This window comes from Equus quagga, chromosome 18 (genome assembly GCF_021613505.1).
Source record: "Equus quagga isolate Etosha38 chromosome 18, UCLA_HA_Equagga_1.0, whole genome shotgun sequence".
Classification (NCBI taxonomy): Eukaryota; Metazoa; Chordata; class Mammalia; order Perissodactyla; family Equidae; genus Equus; species Equus quagga.
Genome location: NC_060284.1, coordinates 6,090,885 through 6,107,295, shown reverse-complemented (window position 1 = coordinate 6,107,295; position 16,411 = coordinate 6,090,885). Strand labels below are relative to the sequence as shown.

General features: G+C 44.5%; 1 long non-coding RNA gene across 1 annotated transcript; it reads right to left on the bottom strand.

The window, feature by feature from the left end:
• Positions 1-963: 963 nt before the first annotated feature.
• Positions 964-16,409, bottom strand: LOC124229879 (uncharacterized). The gene is made up of 3 exons (XR_006886008.1): positions 16,370-16,409; positions 1,399-1,486; positions 964-1,030 (listed from the first exon to the last, which is right to left on the bottom strand). It is a non-coding gene; the product is annotated as an uncharacterized LOC124229879 (long non-coding RNA).
• Between the last annotated feature and the right edge of the window lie 2 nt (positions 16,410-16,411).

The window sequence follows — 16,411 nt, the reverse complement described above, 5'->3', positions numbered from 1 at the left end:
CTTCCTCTATTTTGTATGTGGGACGCTGCCACAACGTGGCTTGACGAATGGTGTGTAGGTCTGCACCCGGGATCTGAACCTGCAGACCCTGGGCTGCCAAGGCAGAGCACACGAACCTAACCACTACACCACCAGGCAGGCCTCACAATACCTTCTTTAACAATATGAACAGCTAACACTGATACAGAGCCCAGTGTATTCCAGTTACTGAGCTTAAAGTTTATCAGCATTATCTCATTTAAATCTCACACTAGCCTAGAACACACATCACTCTCTCACTTTCTTTAGTCTCGACTCAAAAGGAAGCTATTTATGGAGGCTTTTCAGACCACCCTATATAAAAAGTAACCAGCTCCCTGACTCCCAGTCCTTTCACCTGGCTTTATTTTTCTCCATAGTCACCATCTGACATTTTGGCATATTCTCTGTCTCTCATTAGAATGTAGGGCCTGTAAGGACTGGATTTTGTTTTGTTAACTGTCTATCTCCAACATCTAATACAGTGCCTGGCACATGACAGGTACTAAAAAAAAAAATTTATTTGTGAGCAAATTAATGACCCTGTGAGTTAGGTAAGATTACATACGCCATTTTACTGATGATGAAACAGAGGCTCTGAGATTTGCCCATGGCTGCACAATAAATGGCAGAGCTGGAACTGAAAAGAAGTCCATCTGATTCTGGCCTGGTTGCTAACCATTGACCTCATGCCCCCTGCCATCAAGGAAGATCACAAAGATGACTCTTTATTGTTGGGGCATGTTGCTGTCAGAAGCATCATAAAGGCCGTAGAAGTGAGATAAAGGCAAGGGATGTGTCTAAAGTGTCAGATAAACTGGGGGGAATAATCAGATTCTAGTAAATGGTCCTTTCCCCCTTTGCAACATGTTTTATATTTAAACAAGATATATCAGTCAACTTTCTCTTCAGCTCTAGCTGAGAAGACCCGTAATTTCAGAGGCCTCACATTTCTCCCCTCCCTTGTCAACCTTCTATAACCTCTCCATCAGCTTGCGGGGGCCACAGGTTCCTACAAGGAGCAAAAGGGAAATAACATTATTAAACATTTAATATGCACCACCACTGTCTTAAGCATGCTACATTCTTTATGTCTATCACACGCCAATTTACAAGACAGTAGGTATTTTAAATCCACAATTTATAGATGAGAAAACTGAGGCTCCAGGAAGCTGACACTCTCCTCCAAGATGTCAGCCTCATGCTCTTCGTCTGTACAGCTCAGCGAAGACAGTCAGAGAGTGGAGTGAAGCCCCTGGGATTTTCCTCCCAGGATCTTGTTTGGTCTACTAGGAGATTCATGACAAATGCCAGTTCTTGATTATGATGTTTATTGGAGATTGCAAGACTGGAGCAAAGTCACAAGACTGGTACCTGTACCTGGCGGAGATGCATCCTCGCTGTTTTCCACTCCTGGTCCTCGGATGCTCTTCCATGAGGGAAAGACCAGGGTCCGGGACTGGTTGCTCTATACGTAGGGAAGAAGATCCTGATTAAAATAATTTATCCTGGAAGTATGGTAGAGTCAGCCCTTGAGAAAATGGACCTGACTCTGGGAGACAAAAGCGAAGAAGTGTTGAAGGCAGGCAGCCCTAAGGAAGGAAAGGTGTTCAGGCTCCAGGCCAGGACAGAATTGGACCTGACACTTTCCTCCCCACTCTCCACTTTCTTCCCACTTCCTCTCCTAGTCCCCTCCTCCTCTACTCCCTTGACCACCGCCTACACACTTTCTGTATTGCGCTCCACCCCACACCCTGCATTTTAAAAGGACTCCCTCAGACAGAAACAGGCTGGGGGGAGGAGGGGAGTGCAATGCTGAATAAACATCAGAAAAGCTGCCAGCCTCTCTGGAAACCTGGGAAATGGACATTTAAAACAAAGCTAGCAAACCTTGGAAGAGTTCTCAAGCAGGGAAGGGATGTGGCCCAAACATTTTTTAAACGTGCACCTTTGTTTGACTGTCTAATTCTTTGGATATTTCCCAAAACACAAATGAGTCAATTTCAGGTTTTAAAAAAATACCAACAAACACACCAGTGCTTTGGTTTTAAACATAACATGGTCTCCTTGTATCTGGAAAGGTAGTTTTGCATGTCAGTTGCCTTTCTTTTCCCTTATCTGAAGGACTTCTTTTACCTAGGGATCTTATAAGGAAAAAAAAAAATCAGTGATGAAAAAGCAAAGGGCAAGGCACATTCTGACATGAACAATTTCCAGGTTGTTAAGTCTCGTGGAAACATATTCAGATATGCATACACTTCATTTGATGTGAAGATGTACCTTTAGCATGGGACTGGGGTTAACTGCAAAACTCAGAAATCTTTTGAAAAGTTCTAAAAGCTGAGAGTTGGTGGTGGTGTGTTTTGTTTTGTTTTGTAGCTCATTCCTGGCAAGACCTAACCTGGCCTGAATTCATTTAGTGGCAAAACCTGACCTGAGCTCATATGTTATGTGGCTATTTATAGTCTTTCTTTCCCACTTAGTGTGAGTATTCATATGTTCGCTGCAGAAATAATGTTCGATTATGATTACAGGTCTGCTGTATACCCCACAGGAGTGTTACGTAATATGCCTTATATGCACATATTATCTTTCTGAAACCTGACAAATTCTGAATTCTGAAAACCTCTGGCTCCAAAAGTTTGGGATAAGGAATTGAGGACCACCTATCTCGACTCAGGAGTGAACAGCTGTGGAACATTTTTATGTAAGGGGGTGATGTTGGACTTAATGATCTCAGAGGTATTTTCCTGCATTAAGTCCATCATCTTCCCCTTTTTAAAGGAGGAAAACTAGTGTCCACACAGGAAGAGCCTCCAAACACACAGATGGTAACTCACAAAGCAAGGCCAGCGAGCCAAGCCATGTCTCTGATTCTGGTGAAATCCAGCCAGGGAGAGGCCCCCATGCTGTCCTGGCCTGAATTGTCTACTTTCACTGTCATGACTCTGAACCTGGCTTTCATCTACCTTTTCTTGGAGGCTGACAGAAGCCCAGGTCATATACGATTTTGTGAATCTTGGTACATTTTTTAAAAATGTGAAAATAGAGTCATAGAACTGTGGTCATGCTGACATTAAGAGGTTTTAGTAACAGTTTTGTTAACATATGATAAAAGTGCTGTATTCGTGCTATGCACAGAATAATTAGGATTGTCTTACTAAATTTATTAATATTGTTAAAAATATTAATTGATGACACATTACAGGTGGTATGGTCCAGCAATGAAAGCAAGTTTAAAATTACATAATGGACATGACCTTTCAATTCTGTAAGTATACCTCTAGGAGATCCAAATATGTAACCTCGTTTGGAGAAAACATCAAAAGTGTACACTGGAGAGCTTTGAACGTGAGGCCTGGGCCCTGTGTCAGGCCTTCTGGACTGTCCCGGATTGTTTTCCTTTCTGTTTTAATGCTGATCTGCCAACTGCACAGAACTCTCAGTTTCTGAAGCTGCCTAAATTTGGGTCTTTCAAGCATGGAGTTTCCCTGCACTACGTATTTCTGTTGCCGACTTTATATCATTCTTATGTTTTGTTTCTGTACCTAATAGTTACAGAACAGACCCCAATATATCAGGAGCCGTGACTCTCCGCCCAGTTAAAAGTCCCTCCAAAGGCTCTAGAATGTCAGTGACTCTGGTCAGCCCTGTGGTGGAAGAACAAGCCGTTAGGGACCTCTGTGTCTTTATAAAGTCCGCTGAAGAAAAGACTGTCTGCTGAGCCAAGCACTGCCCGGAAGACTCTCCTCTTAACTCAGAACCTTTTTCCTCTTTGGTTGTTTCCTGCCTCTCACTATAGTTGTCTCCGTGGCAGAGGAACCACCTGCCCTGCTTCTCGAGGGGCTGAACGTAGCCAACTGACCTGGGGTTTCTGTTTAACTACTTCATGCCTGTCCTGTTTGGGTTTATTGTTCCCTCTCTGTAGGCAAGGAGACTGGGGTTGAGAGGGATTATGTAATTTGCCCAAAGTCTTAGTGCTAACAGACGGCAAAGCAATGACATCAAAATCTATGCTTTATTCCACTAGGCGTGGGGGGGGGGGTGTCTATTCCTTCTGACTCTTACAAAGCGTTTGTAACTGATTGTTGAGTCAGCTACAAATCACCTAACTCCAGTATCCTCTGGCCTACGTTCCTCTCTCTTTCCCTCAACGAATTCATGAAATGCTTTGCCAAATGCCTTCAATTCCTTATGAAATGTGTGGTAACTCCATCAAAGTCAGAAATAAAATTAGTTCATAGAGCAAGTATTTTTTGTTGACCTACTGTGTGCCAAGCCCTGTGTTCCATGGTTTATTTTTGACGAATCTGTGTGGGATCCTAGTGATCAGTTCTTCCTCTTTTAGTAATTCACAAACTATTCCTTTAACACGCTAGCCCAGAAACTAGCCCAGGATGCTCGTTGAAGTAACTAAGCTGTAGTTTGCAGAATTCAACTTTTTTAGAAAATCAAACTATTTATGCATCGCCAGGAAACTCTCTCATTCAACCTGTTACCTTAGAGAGATTACCAAGTGGTTTGGCTTCCTCATTTTTAACTTCTTCCCATTGCTCCAACAGATCTAATGGCAGAGTGGAACTTTATTCATATTTTGACTTTTATTTTTAATGGTAATGCCTCTTCTTTCGGTGGTTCCTGAGGCAGCTGTGCTGCCTGCCTTCTTCCCATCTCTCTGACCCCAGGGAAGCCTTCCTCCTGGATCTGGGATTTACGTGTTTTGTTGTGTAAAATCAACCTCCTGCATATATCTGAGCAGAGGGTCCTTTTGTAGATCTGCCTGTAGCGTTTTTCTGGTTAGGGCCACCCGCAGCTGTTTTGTGGGAATGTTCTCATTATCGATTGCTGCATGACAAACCACCTTAAGACTTAGCAAAGTAAAATAACAATTGCTCATTGTGTCGCAGTTCTGTAGGTTGACAGGGCTCAGCTGGGGAATTCTCACTCAGGGGGTCTTGCAACTGATGCAGTCTGAGTCTACTAGGGCCAGGATGGGCTTCATGGTGTGTGACCTGTGTGGTCACACAGGGGCCCATGCTCAGAAGGGACTCACGCTTCATTCAATGCCCTGCTGTTGCTGTCTTGAATCGTTTAATACTTTTTGAACACAGAGCCCCAAATTTTCCTTTTGTACTGGACCCTACCAATTGTGGAGCTGGTCCTGGCTGAGCCTGCAGTAATCTGAAGACTTGACTAGGCTGGATGTCCAAGATGCCTCACTCACAGGGCTGGCAGCTGATGCTGGCTCTTGACTAGGAGCTCCACTGGGGCTCTCACCTGGAGTTCCCACACATGACTTCTCTATGTGGCCTGGAATCTCAGAGAGAGTATCTCAAGAGTGAGTGGTCCAAGACACCCAAGCGCAAGCTGAAATGTTTCTTATGCCCCCACCTCAGAAGACCCAGAACATCTTTTCACTTGCAACACATTTGATTATTTAAGCGTCCTCAAGACTAGCCCAGGTGCGGGGCAAGGGCATCGGACTCCACCTCTTGATGGGGAGTTGCAAGATCACACTGCAGAAGAGCATGTGGGATGAGGCACTGCAGTGCTCATCTTTGGAAAATACATCTGCCACAGCACTATCTAGGGCATGCTGTTGCTTTGCTTGGGTGCTGTGCCTCTCTCAGGCTTCCTGCTAGCTGTGCCCTGCTGGTAGGCGTTCATTACCAAGTGTGGATAGACAAGACAGTTTTGGGTATTGGCCCTGTCCTGTCTTTTGGTATCTTTGTAATATGTTTACAATGAAGCTTGCTCACAATCTCTTCCACACGAGCATGTTTCTATGAGAAGTGTGCTTAAGGGGGATTCTGATCTCGAGGTGGGGTAAGGAGCTGTTGGGAGCCTTTTGAGCTTTTGCCACAGTTCCTGTTGAGTAAAAATATTGAGCTTTTCTAAATTACATCGCTAAATCTCAGATCCAAGACCTTAGAGTAGAGGTGAAAGAGAAGAAGTTTTGGGGTTTGATCATCCTGGGATAATTCCCAATTCTACCTCTTACTAGGTAGGTAAACCTCTGAGAGCTTCAGTTTCTTTCTTTATAGAGTAGGACAAATGATGCTCCCATAGGGGCTATTGTGATGATTAAGTGGGATAATGCATTAGGCGCTCAAACAGGTACTGTTATTAATAAGTGTATCACTTGTCTTTGATTCAACTTGCTCCCTTTTAGGTTTCCCTTGCCCTGGTAACTCCTAGTTGAGTAACTAGACCCACCCAGATGCTCTGGAGTGACTTACTGGTGTGGGCATAATGAAAACAACCTAGGAGTGGCACGTCCTGCAGCCTCTGTACCAGATACTGCAGTCTAAGATGTTGGTTCCCACCTGTCAATGTTGAGGGCTGGCAAAACTGGTAGTGGTGGTAATTAACATTTACCGAGAGGAGTATTTAAATTGTGTTAGGAACTTTTAATGTGATCTGCTACAACTCTGTGAGGTAGGTACTGTTTTATTCTAAATTAACATTAAAGATGAAGAAATAGTAATTTGGTGAGAATAAACAATTTGTGCAAAGTCACCCAGGTGGTAAGTGGTTGGTTGGGTCCAAACCGAGGTCCCTCTGGCCCCAGGGCCTGCCCTCACCATCCTGCTATATGGCCTCCCAGAGAGATGAAAGCATTCACATACCTGAAGCCCTGGCCTGTGACCTGAGATGCCAGGCACTTGCTTAGTGACTGATTTGGGAGCTTAAGACTCTAATGTTTTGCTGTCAGCCGGGTGGTAGGACTTGTTGGGGAAGAGCTCCTGAAGCCATCCAGCATTGAGGGGTTGGCGTAGATGCCCCTGGAGGCCTGTCTTGTGGTGAGCCACTCCTCCCGTTGGGGGCTGGCTAGCTTTCAGCAAGGCCTCTGACATTTGGCATTTTTCCGGGCAGGCAGCCAAGGAGACTGAGTATTTCTCTGTTTTCTTTGACTTTCATTCTTAACCATTTCCTCTCAACATAAACAAAAAAGAACTCAGGGATTTTCCCAGTGGAAATGCATTTTAAAAAGCTGTTTCTGAGGGAAATTTGTAGCTAGAGGAGGAGGGAAGACGATGCAGGGAAAGGAGGAAACAGGGTTCTTAAAATTATTACCAGAATTCAGAATCCCCTTGAGCTAGAAAGGGTCTGTCTAGTTTCAAAAGCTGCTTCAATTCCTCAGAAGAGTGGTGTTCTCTAAGTGTAAATAGAGGGGCAGCTCTGCTTACCGAGCTGCCGTGAGCCCTGAGGTGATGGCTTATCCGTGTTGTGTCTCCAAAATCCCCCTCTAGCAAATGTTTACAACGGCCTTCTCTTTCCTAACCATCCAAACTTGATGAAAAGAAGCAAAACTGGCTTAAGTTGGGATCCTTTCTCTTCCCTCTTCTGCTCTTTTAGAAAAGGTCCTGGCAGTTGTTCACAAACCGCTGAGATGATTACCCGGCTCTGGTGACCCTCCCTGAGGGGAAACACTTTTTCCTCCTTATTTAGAGAGGTTAAGAAGCAGTCCCAGCTCATGAGGCTGTGAAGTGGGGGGACGGTTGGATGGGAGGGCAGCCCAGCAGTCAAGTCCACACAGCCCCTGGATTGAGACCAGGCTCTGCCCTCGCCCAGCACGATCGGCCAACCCACAATTGCTTATACTGCTGGTAACATGCCTGAAATTCTCACAGTATTCCAACCAACCCCAGTGAAATCTCTAAGATCACGCCCAGGAGAAGTTCAGTTCATTCCAGTTCCTAGTGCACTTTCCATCCTCCCTCCCGAAATAGGCTCAGGGTTCCTGGGCTCTTACTCTTGTGGAGGTTGGAAAGGATTCTGTTTACTCATTCCCTCGCTTGACGGACCCTCACACATGGACCATACTGCGAGTGTCAGAGAGCAGACGCTGGAACCAGACCACTTGGAATTATGGCTTTGCCATATACTTGCTCAAGGTCACACAGCTTGTTATTGAAACTTTCCATGCCTCAGGTCCTTTATGCAGAACGGGTTAATGATAACACTGACCCCACACAGCTACTCTGAGTTTTAAATGGGTTAGTCCATATTAAATGCTTAGAACCATGCATGGTACACCATAGATGCTCAATAAGCATGAAGTATCATTGAACAGATGTTTAGGAGGTAGAAGTATGCTTGTAATAAAAGAACTCATAATCTAGTGGGAAATTCAGGGTGCATTCTTTCCATAGATCCAGAGCACATAGATTTATGTGCTAAACACTGGGCCCTGGGGCATAACAACAAGACGTCCTACTGCAAATATTTACTACACCTCTTCTATTACTAGAAGAAGTGACTGGACAAGCAGTGACAATGCAGTGTGATGAGTACTGCCAATGGAGTAGAAATGGGTGACATTAGAGCATATGTGGAGGGGGACATGATGTTTGAGACTTCTCACAGGAAGTGAACTCAGAGTAGGACTCAGTGGATGAAAAGGAATTTGCCACGTGAATTACTAGAACGTGAATTGTAAGGTATATAAAGGGCAAGGAGCATGTGCACGTGCATGGGGTAGAGGGAGTAGTCCCATGGCTGAGGATCAGGGTATACGAGGTGGGAGGCAGGAAAAGAGATGGTGCCAGATTATTAAAGGCCTTGAGTGCTTTGCTGAGGGTTTTGCACTTTATCCTGTCCATAACTGGGAGCCAGGAAGAGCTGTCAAGTCTAGGAGTGATGTGATCAGGTAATTCAGATGAGACGAAATTTGAAGTCAGGGCCACTGGTTACAGTGATGTTCCTAGAGAGACATGAAGGCCTGTATTGGCGTGCTGGCCATGAGGGTGGAGAAGAGGAGGGTTTGGGAGATCATAGGAAGAATGGCAAGAATGTAATGACTGATTGGGGCAGAGTGAAAGCACAGAAATATCCTACATTGACCTCAAAAGTGGTATCCTTCCAGCCCTTGTGGGCGTTTAGTTGGACAAGCTTGAGAAGTACCTGTGGCATAATGGAAAGAGAGTGAGTTTTTGGAACTATATGGAACTGAATTCAAATCCAGTCTCTACCATTTATCAGTTTCATGCTTAGCGTGGATAACAATGCTACCTCTAAGTTTGTTATATAATGTATAATACATGAACAGCACCTAGCACAGTGCCCGGCACATGGTGAGCACTCAGCATGCGATACGTGTGAGTATTTTGGAGTTAGATAACAAGACACCATCAGAAGTTCATGCCACACAACAGTGGTTCCTAGTCTCTTGAATATCTTCGATGGCTCAAAGACAGATTTAATTTTTTTTTTTTTTTTTACAGAGTTAGATGCTTTTTATTTTAAAAAACTTCAGGGGCCAGCCCCATGATCTAGTGGTTCAGTCTGGCGTACTCCACCTCTGCGGCCCAGGTTCAGTTCCCGGGCACAGACCTACACTACTCATCAGTGGTGATGCTGTGGTGGTGACCCACATACAAAATAGAGGAAGACTGGCACAGATGTTAGCTCAGGGTGAATCTTCCTTAGCAAAGAAAAAAAGAAAAGAAAAACTCTATTGAGATAGAATTCACATACCATCAATTCACACATTTAAAGTTTACAATTCAGTGTGTTTTCATATATTCACAGAGTTGTACAACGGTCACCACAATCCAATTTTAGAACATTCTAACCACTCCTAAAAGAAACTCCATACCCATTAGCAGTCACTGCCCATTCTCCCCACTGCCCATCCACAGCCCTCAGCAGGCGCTAACCTACTTTCTGTTTCTGTAGATTTGCTCTTCAATGCTTGAGAAGATCTGATGAAAGTAACTTCTACCCTGGGAATAGCAAGATTTTGTATGCACTTTCTAGGAAATCGGAGACTCCACATTAAAATGTAAAAGGGATACCCTTAATAAACTCGAACGCAATCTTTACAGAGTTGGCCCTAGAGGAAGAAACTCCCGGCGGTGCGATGGGCGCAAGCCCTTATAGCCCTCCCTCCTGCATCTCTGCCCGACTGCAGATCTCTGGACACTCACAATGTGCTCCAGAGTTTCTACTCCTTGAATGTCAGCTATGGCAGCTCCACCTCCTTCATCCTCACCACTCGTTTCCCCCAGGAGCAGCAGAGACCTAGGAGACTGCAGCCAGCAATCAAGAGCTGTACCTCTGCAGACCAGTTTAAGCTACTGCGGTAACGGCTACCACTCATTCAGTGCTTAGTACCTCTGAGCATTGTGCTGAGAGTGAACTCTCTCCTAATTTTTCAGTTTTCGGGATACCAGCTGGACATGTTCTGTCTCAGCTCCATGGGAGCTCCCGGCAAATAACATGATATCCCCACGGAGAAAGCTTCTGCCCATCTTTGTTTGGTATTGTTGCCTCTCATCCACTTCACAGAAGCCAGGAGCAGTTGGAGTGCGGAGGGGAAATTTTCTCTTAGATAGTAAAATGGAGCAATGTTTGGGCTCCTCTTACATCAGCAGGAAGGCCTTTGTCCCCCGATGCCTCAAGTATCAGGTTAGAACTTCAAGAATATGTTGATCTGGCCTCTTTTAGGATAACAAGTAAAAATTCTGATTATAGAATATTTTCCTGGGTTATACTTTACTACCACATTAGGTGAGGGGTTCTTCTTGAAAAAGGGAACTGGAAGCAACTTGGAAGCACACACAGACTGCTGTATGCACAACAGGGCCTGCCTTCCAACTTGCCCCAACCTCAGGTTCAGTTGGCTACAGACGCTCAGAGATTTTCGTTTTTGCCTTTGTTTTTTGTCTTGGAATCTACAAGTTCCTTTCTACATCATGTTCTCTTGCTTGCTGTTATTCCTGCTTTTTCTCCAAATCTCTGCGTGGCTGGTTTCTTCTCATGATTCAGGCGTCAGTCCAGAGGAAGGCTTTCTGACCAGACAGTCCCAAAGAGCCGCCCCTTCCTCACATTACACTCGCACAGAACTCACCACTCTCTGGAAATGATCTTGGTGATGTGTTTCTTTACTTGTGTACACATTGCTTCTTTCCACCAGCGTGTAAACTCCACGAAGACAGGAGCCTCGCCTGTGCTGCTCAGCACAGAATCCTCAGGGCTCAGGACAGTGCTTGACCCACACGTGGATGTTCAATAAACAGTTGTTGCATTAAACGTTTATTATCAGAACGAATAGATAAGTAGTATTAAGTGTGAAATATATTTTCAAAGGGGTTTATACAGACGCATTTGGAACTTCATCAGATTTATTTTAACCTGAAAACTTGCTATTTATTGTAATGTCCAAAATAAAATGTTTTTAACAGAAGAATAAGACAAATAATAACTATCTTCTTTTTCCTCCTACGGATTTTCTTTTTGGTTTGACATATTCAAAATTAATTTAAATTAAGAGAAATGGGAATACATCGAACAAAAAGTAATTTTAAATGGAACATAGGTCCAAACGTAAGAGCCAAAACTATAAAACATTTAGAAGAAAACAGAGAAGTAAACCTTTGTGATCTTGGGTTAGGCAAAGGGTTGTTAGATATGACAAAAGCACAAATGACAAAAGAAAAATAGATAAATTAGACTTTGTCACAAAAGACTGCATCAAATTAAAAGCTTTTACGTTGCAAAGGATACCACCAAGAAAATGAAAACTCAGCCCACAGAATGGGATAAAATATTTGCAGATCATATAACTGACAAGGCATTTGAATCTAGAATATACGAAGAATTTTCACAACTCAATAATAAAAAGATAAATATGCCTGTTAGAAAATAGCAAAGGATTGAAACAGACATTCTTCAAAGGAGATATAAAAATGGCCAATAAAGATGCTCAACGTCATTAACGAGTAGGGAAACACAAATCAAAACTATAATGAGATAGTGCTTCATGCCCATCAGGATGGCGAGTATCAAAAAGACAGACGATAACAAGCATTAGTGAGGGTGTGGAGAAATTGGAACCCTCATAATTGTTGGTGGGATGGTAAAATGGTGCAGCCTCCTTGGAAAACAGGTTGGCTCCTCACAATGTTAAACACAGAGTTACCATATGACCCAGCAATTCCATTCCTAGATATTTATCCAAGAGAAATGAAAACATTATGTCCACAAAAGTCCTGTAAACAAATATTCATAACAGCATTATTCATAATAGCCAAAAAGCAGAAATAATCCAAATGTCCACCAACTGGTGAATGGATAAACAAAATGTAGTCTATGCATACAACAGAATATTATTCAGTCACGAAAAGGAATGAAGTTCTTGATACACGCTACAACTAGATAAACAATATGCTAAGCGAGAGAAGCCAGTCACAAAAGCCCACATATGATTCCACTTACATGAAATGTCTAGAATAGGCAAATCTGAGACAGAAAGTAGATTAGTGGTTGCCTAGGGCTGGGGATGGAGGAATGGGGAGTGACTGTTAATAGGAATGGCTTCTTTTTGGGGTGATAAAAATGTTTTAAAATTAGATAGTGGTGATGGTTGCACAACTCTGTGAATATACTAAAAAACCTTTCAATAGTACCCATTAGATGGGTAAAGTATATGGCATGTGAATTATATCTCAATAAAGCTGTTTTTTTTTTAAGGGTTCAAGGTAGGAAAAAGGAAGGGAAGTTTCAAATCAAGAGGATCAACCTTCAAAGTAAGGTTAAGGTGGCAAAATAGAGAGTGTAATATTTCTATTTTTAGCTTTGATATTCTAACTTTAGCAAGAGCCTCGACTTGCAATATTACACTTAGCATTCCATCCTCAGACATAGAGGACTTGCCCTTTTCTTTGCAAGTACCAGCTTTATTGCTTTTGTTTTAAAAATGCATTACATATTTAGAGTACTCTAAAAATTAGAGTCTCTTATTTACATTTATGAGGTGCCTGTATCCAGTGGCCCCAAAGTGTTACAATGGAAGAATGGTTTTCCTTTGCTACAGGGGATAGCAATGTAAGGATGAAGGACTTTGTTCCTCTACCATGTCCCTCATGAGTATGATAGTTGGGTGCCCAGGCTGTGACATCACACTGCCTGGACTCTTTGAGGTAATGGGAATTTGGGAGAGGCACTTAACCTCAGTTTCCCTACCTGTAAAAGGGGGGTAGAGGTCATAATACTGTTTACTTCATAATGTTGCTGTGAGTAGTAAAGGAAATAATGCATGTAAGAACCTTAGCACAGTGTCCAGTGCATAGTCAATGCTCAAATTGTAGTAGTTATTAGTAATTATTGCTATAATATAGCAGCAGTTAGTAACAGGGGATGGAGATTATTAAGAAATGGGTAAAAAAGTTGCAACATGATTGAGAATTGAGTATTAAAAGCAAGTGAGGGCTGGAAGGAGGTATATATTCTGTTTCTCAGTTTCCTTAACATTAGGCAATATACTGGATATTTGATCAAGATATTTGGATAGTTTTCAGCATTTACTGCTAGAAAATTCTTTAGAGAGCTTGCTATGGATAAAGCTGTGAAGTTGCACGTGTATTTTTCAGAGAATGATATGTGATTCAAGCATTGCTACAGAGAGCTGAAATTTTAGGTTACGTTTCTCTCTTTTTTTAAAATGTAATTTTTATTTATTTACTTTTTGCTTGAGGAAGATTGCCCCTAAGCCAACATCTGTGGCAATCTTCCTCTATTTTGTATGTGGGACACTGCCACAGCATGGCTTGATGAGCGGTGCACAGGTCCATGCCTGGACCCGAACCAAACCCGTGAACCACGGGCCCCCGAAGCAGAGTGCACGGATGTAACCTCTATGCCGCCAGGCCGGCCCCTGGGCTACATTTCTAATCAGTGGTATCTTATAACTTGTCACGTTACAGCTCATGCCTTTAATTTGAATAACAGTCTGCCAAGAAGTCTCCTTTCCTTCTCCCTTGAGGTTTATTTGGCCAATATTTTTTCTATCGAGAGTAGCAGGAATTTTTAATTTTTGAAACATTTTACTGAAGCCATAATAGTTTATAACATTGGGAAATTTCAGTTGTACATTACTATTATTTGTCTGTCATCATATAAATGTGCCCCTTTACCCCTTGTGCCCACCTCTCAACCCCCTTCCCCTCTGGTAACCACTAAACTGTTGTCTTTGTCCACGTGTTTGTTTATCTTTCACACATGCTTGAAATCATAGGTGTTTGTCTTTCTCGGTCTGGCTTACTTTGCTCAGCATAATACCCTCAAGGTCCTATTTTAACTTCTTAGGAGAAAGGAAACAGTAGTGAAACTAATTGCTTATAAAATAACGATTGTGAGATGTAAAAGAATTACTATTTTGAACTTTATTTGTATACTTTAAAAATGGGCTTTAAAACTTTTCTGGATTAACCAAAATTCCAGGAGAGAAGAAACGGAGAGAAGGAAGTTGAAAGTGCTAACACCTTTTTCCCGTTTTCCCCAAATGTTAATTCATAGTTTTATGTTACAGGAATAGGTAAATTCTCTGAGGAGTATTAGTGACCCAGAAACTCATAGCCATACAATTCCCCTACGTGCGGCTAATCTTTAAACATTTTTATTGTCCTAATGCTTGGCGGTCACAAAGATCTGTTTGAGGCAACCAGGGATCTGTACGCAGGATAAAAATAACTAAGGACAGGCCTGCCCGCTCCCCAGACTGCGGGAGGAGTAGGGAAGTCACTGAGTCTGTTTGCGCTTCGCGGTCCTCACCTTAGAAAGGCAACAACAATCCCTTTCTCAGGGAGTTGATGTGAGATCATGCACATAAAGTGCATCAAACACGTAGTAAAATACCAAGTTTTGGCTCTTCGTGTTGTTGCTGCGGCAGGGGGGGGGGGGGGGAGAGGGAAAAAGGGGAGCGCTGGCAGACCGCTCGAAGGTGCAGATGTCAGCAGCCCTTGGTAAAGAGACAGGTTTGCTAAAGCATGGACATGTTCCAAAAGCACGGAAGCTATTTTCAAACAGGCACGAGCAGCACGGGCAACACTCCCTGTCTCTCGTCTGGGCAGGAGCCACAAGAGCCAGAGCTTGTGGAAGGGGTGGGGGGTGTGTGAGATGCCAGTGTGCACGGCAGGGGCTGAGGCAACAGAGGAATAAGTGACTTTGAGTGGGAGCTGGATTCAGAAACAAGAAAAGCACCCAGCCTGCTGCCACACGCCTGTCATACGACTCTTTTATTTCCCTGTGAAGGTACTGATTTAAAATCGTCTCAGAAATTGATAAGATCACATTCAGCCCTGTTATACACCCTGCCTGACATGCAACAACATCTAAATCTTATTAACTGTTGGAAATTAATTACTAATCGACTGACTTCTATCAGCAGGCGGAGCGTGGATGAGAGGGTTGAGGTCGACAGCCTCCCATCGCAGTCTGAAGACGGTCAGCTCCTGGCACTAGCACTTGCAGAGGTGTGAGCTTGGAAAGTCATTTCACCTCCACAATGGTTTCATCCCCTGTGAAAAGGGGAAACTACCTACCCAACAAGTTGTTGTTGAGATTCAGGTTATTTATAGCACCTGGAACAGAGAAACAACACACTTTCTGTTACACTCTGTGTTAAAGGAAAGAGGCTTTAGAATGATGATGACATACTGAAACCTAATAGCGTTACCCAATATGCCTGAATATGCAGTGACACTCTATTACCTCCATGGACATTAATTTTCTCAACTAACATCAATGCTGATGACAATGAATTCGCCCGCGGATGACGTCCCCTCACTGCACCCCAGCACACTACTGCACACTGACGTTCGAAAACGTTGTTTCCCGAGCACATTTCGCTAACACCTGACCGCTGGCTTGCCGGACACGAGTGGACAACCGGACTGATTCTAGAGAGCGTTTCTACACGCCGCGCCTTTTGGAGGCTCCCAGGCTCGAGCGCTGCGCAGCCAGGAGCCACGGCAACTCAGGCGCCCGTCGCGACCGGCGTCCCGCGCCCGGGAAAGGCGCGCCACGCTCCCCGGGCATCGGCAGCTAGTCCCGCGCGTCACGTCTGCCACCCCAGCTCCCGTCCCCGCGGGCCGAGGCGTCTTCCCCCTCACGCTCAAAGGAGGGCCTCGACTCAGTACCGGGGCTACCGAGCAGCGAGGGACTAGGCACGGGTCGGGCGCTGCCTCCACCCCCAGCCCCGGAAGTTCGCGCGTCTCCACTTGTAAGATCGGGGAGTCACCGTGACGCTCCGGAGACGTGGGGAAAGTGAGCCCTGGGCCAGAGGCCGGAGAGTAAAAGCAACAACAGAGAACTTTCGCGGGCAGAACCCGCCGTGACGTTTCCCTGTTTCCAGCGCAGCCCGAGACGCCGCACGTTCAAGGGGGAAAGAGCAGGTGGCAGCGCCCCGCCCACCCCCGCGCTTCCCCTCCCTCCGCTCGCACGCGCCTCTCCCTCCGTGAGGTCCCGCCTCTCAGGCGCGCGCGAAGAGTTGTCGCGCCGTGCATTCTGGGAACTGTAGTCCTGGCGCCGGGAGCCGCCTCGGGAGAAGGGACGCTGGCCTACATACCCCATGGTGCCGTGCGGCGCAGGCCGCTCCCGGATGTGTGCC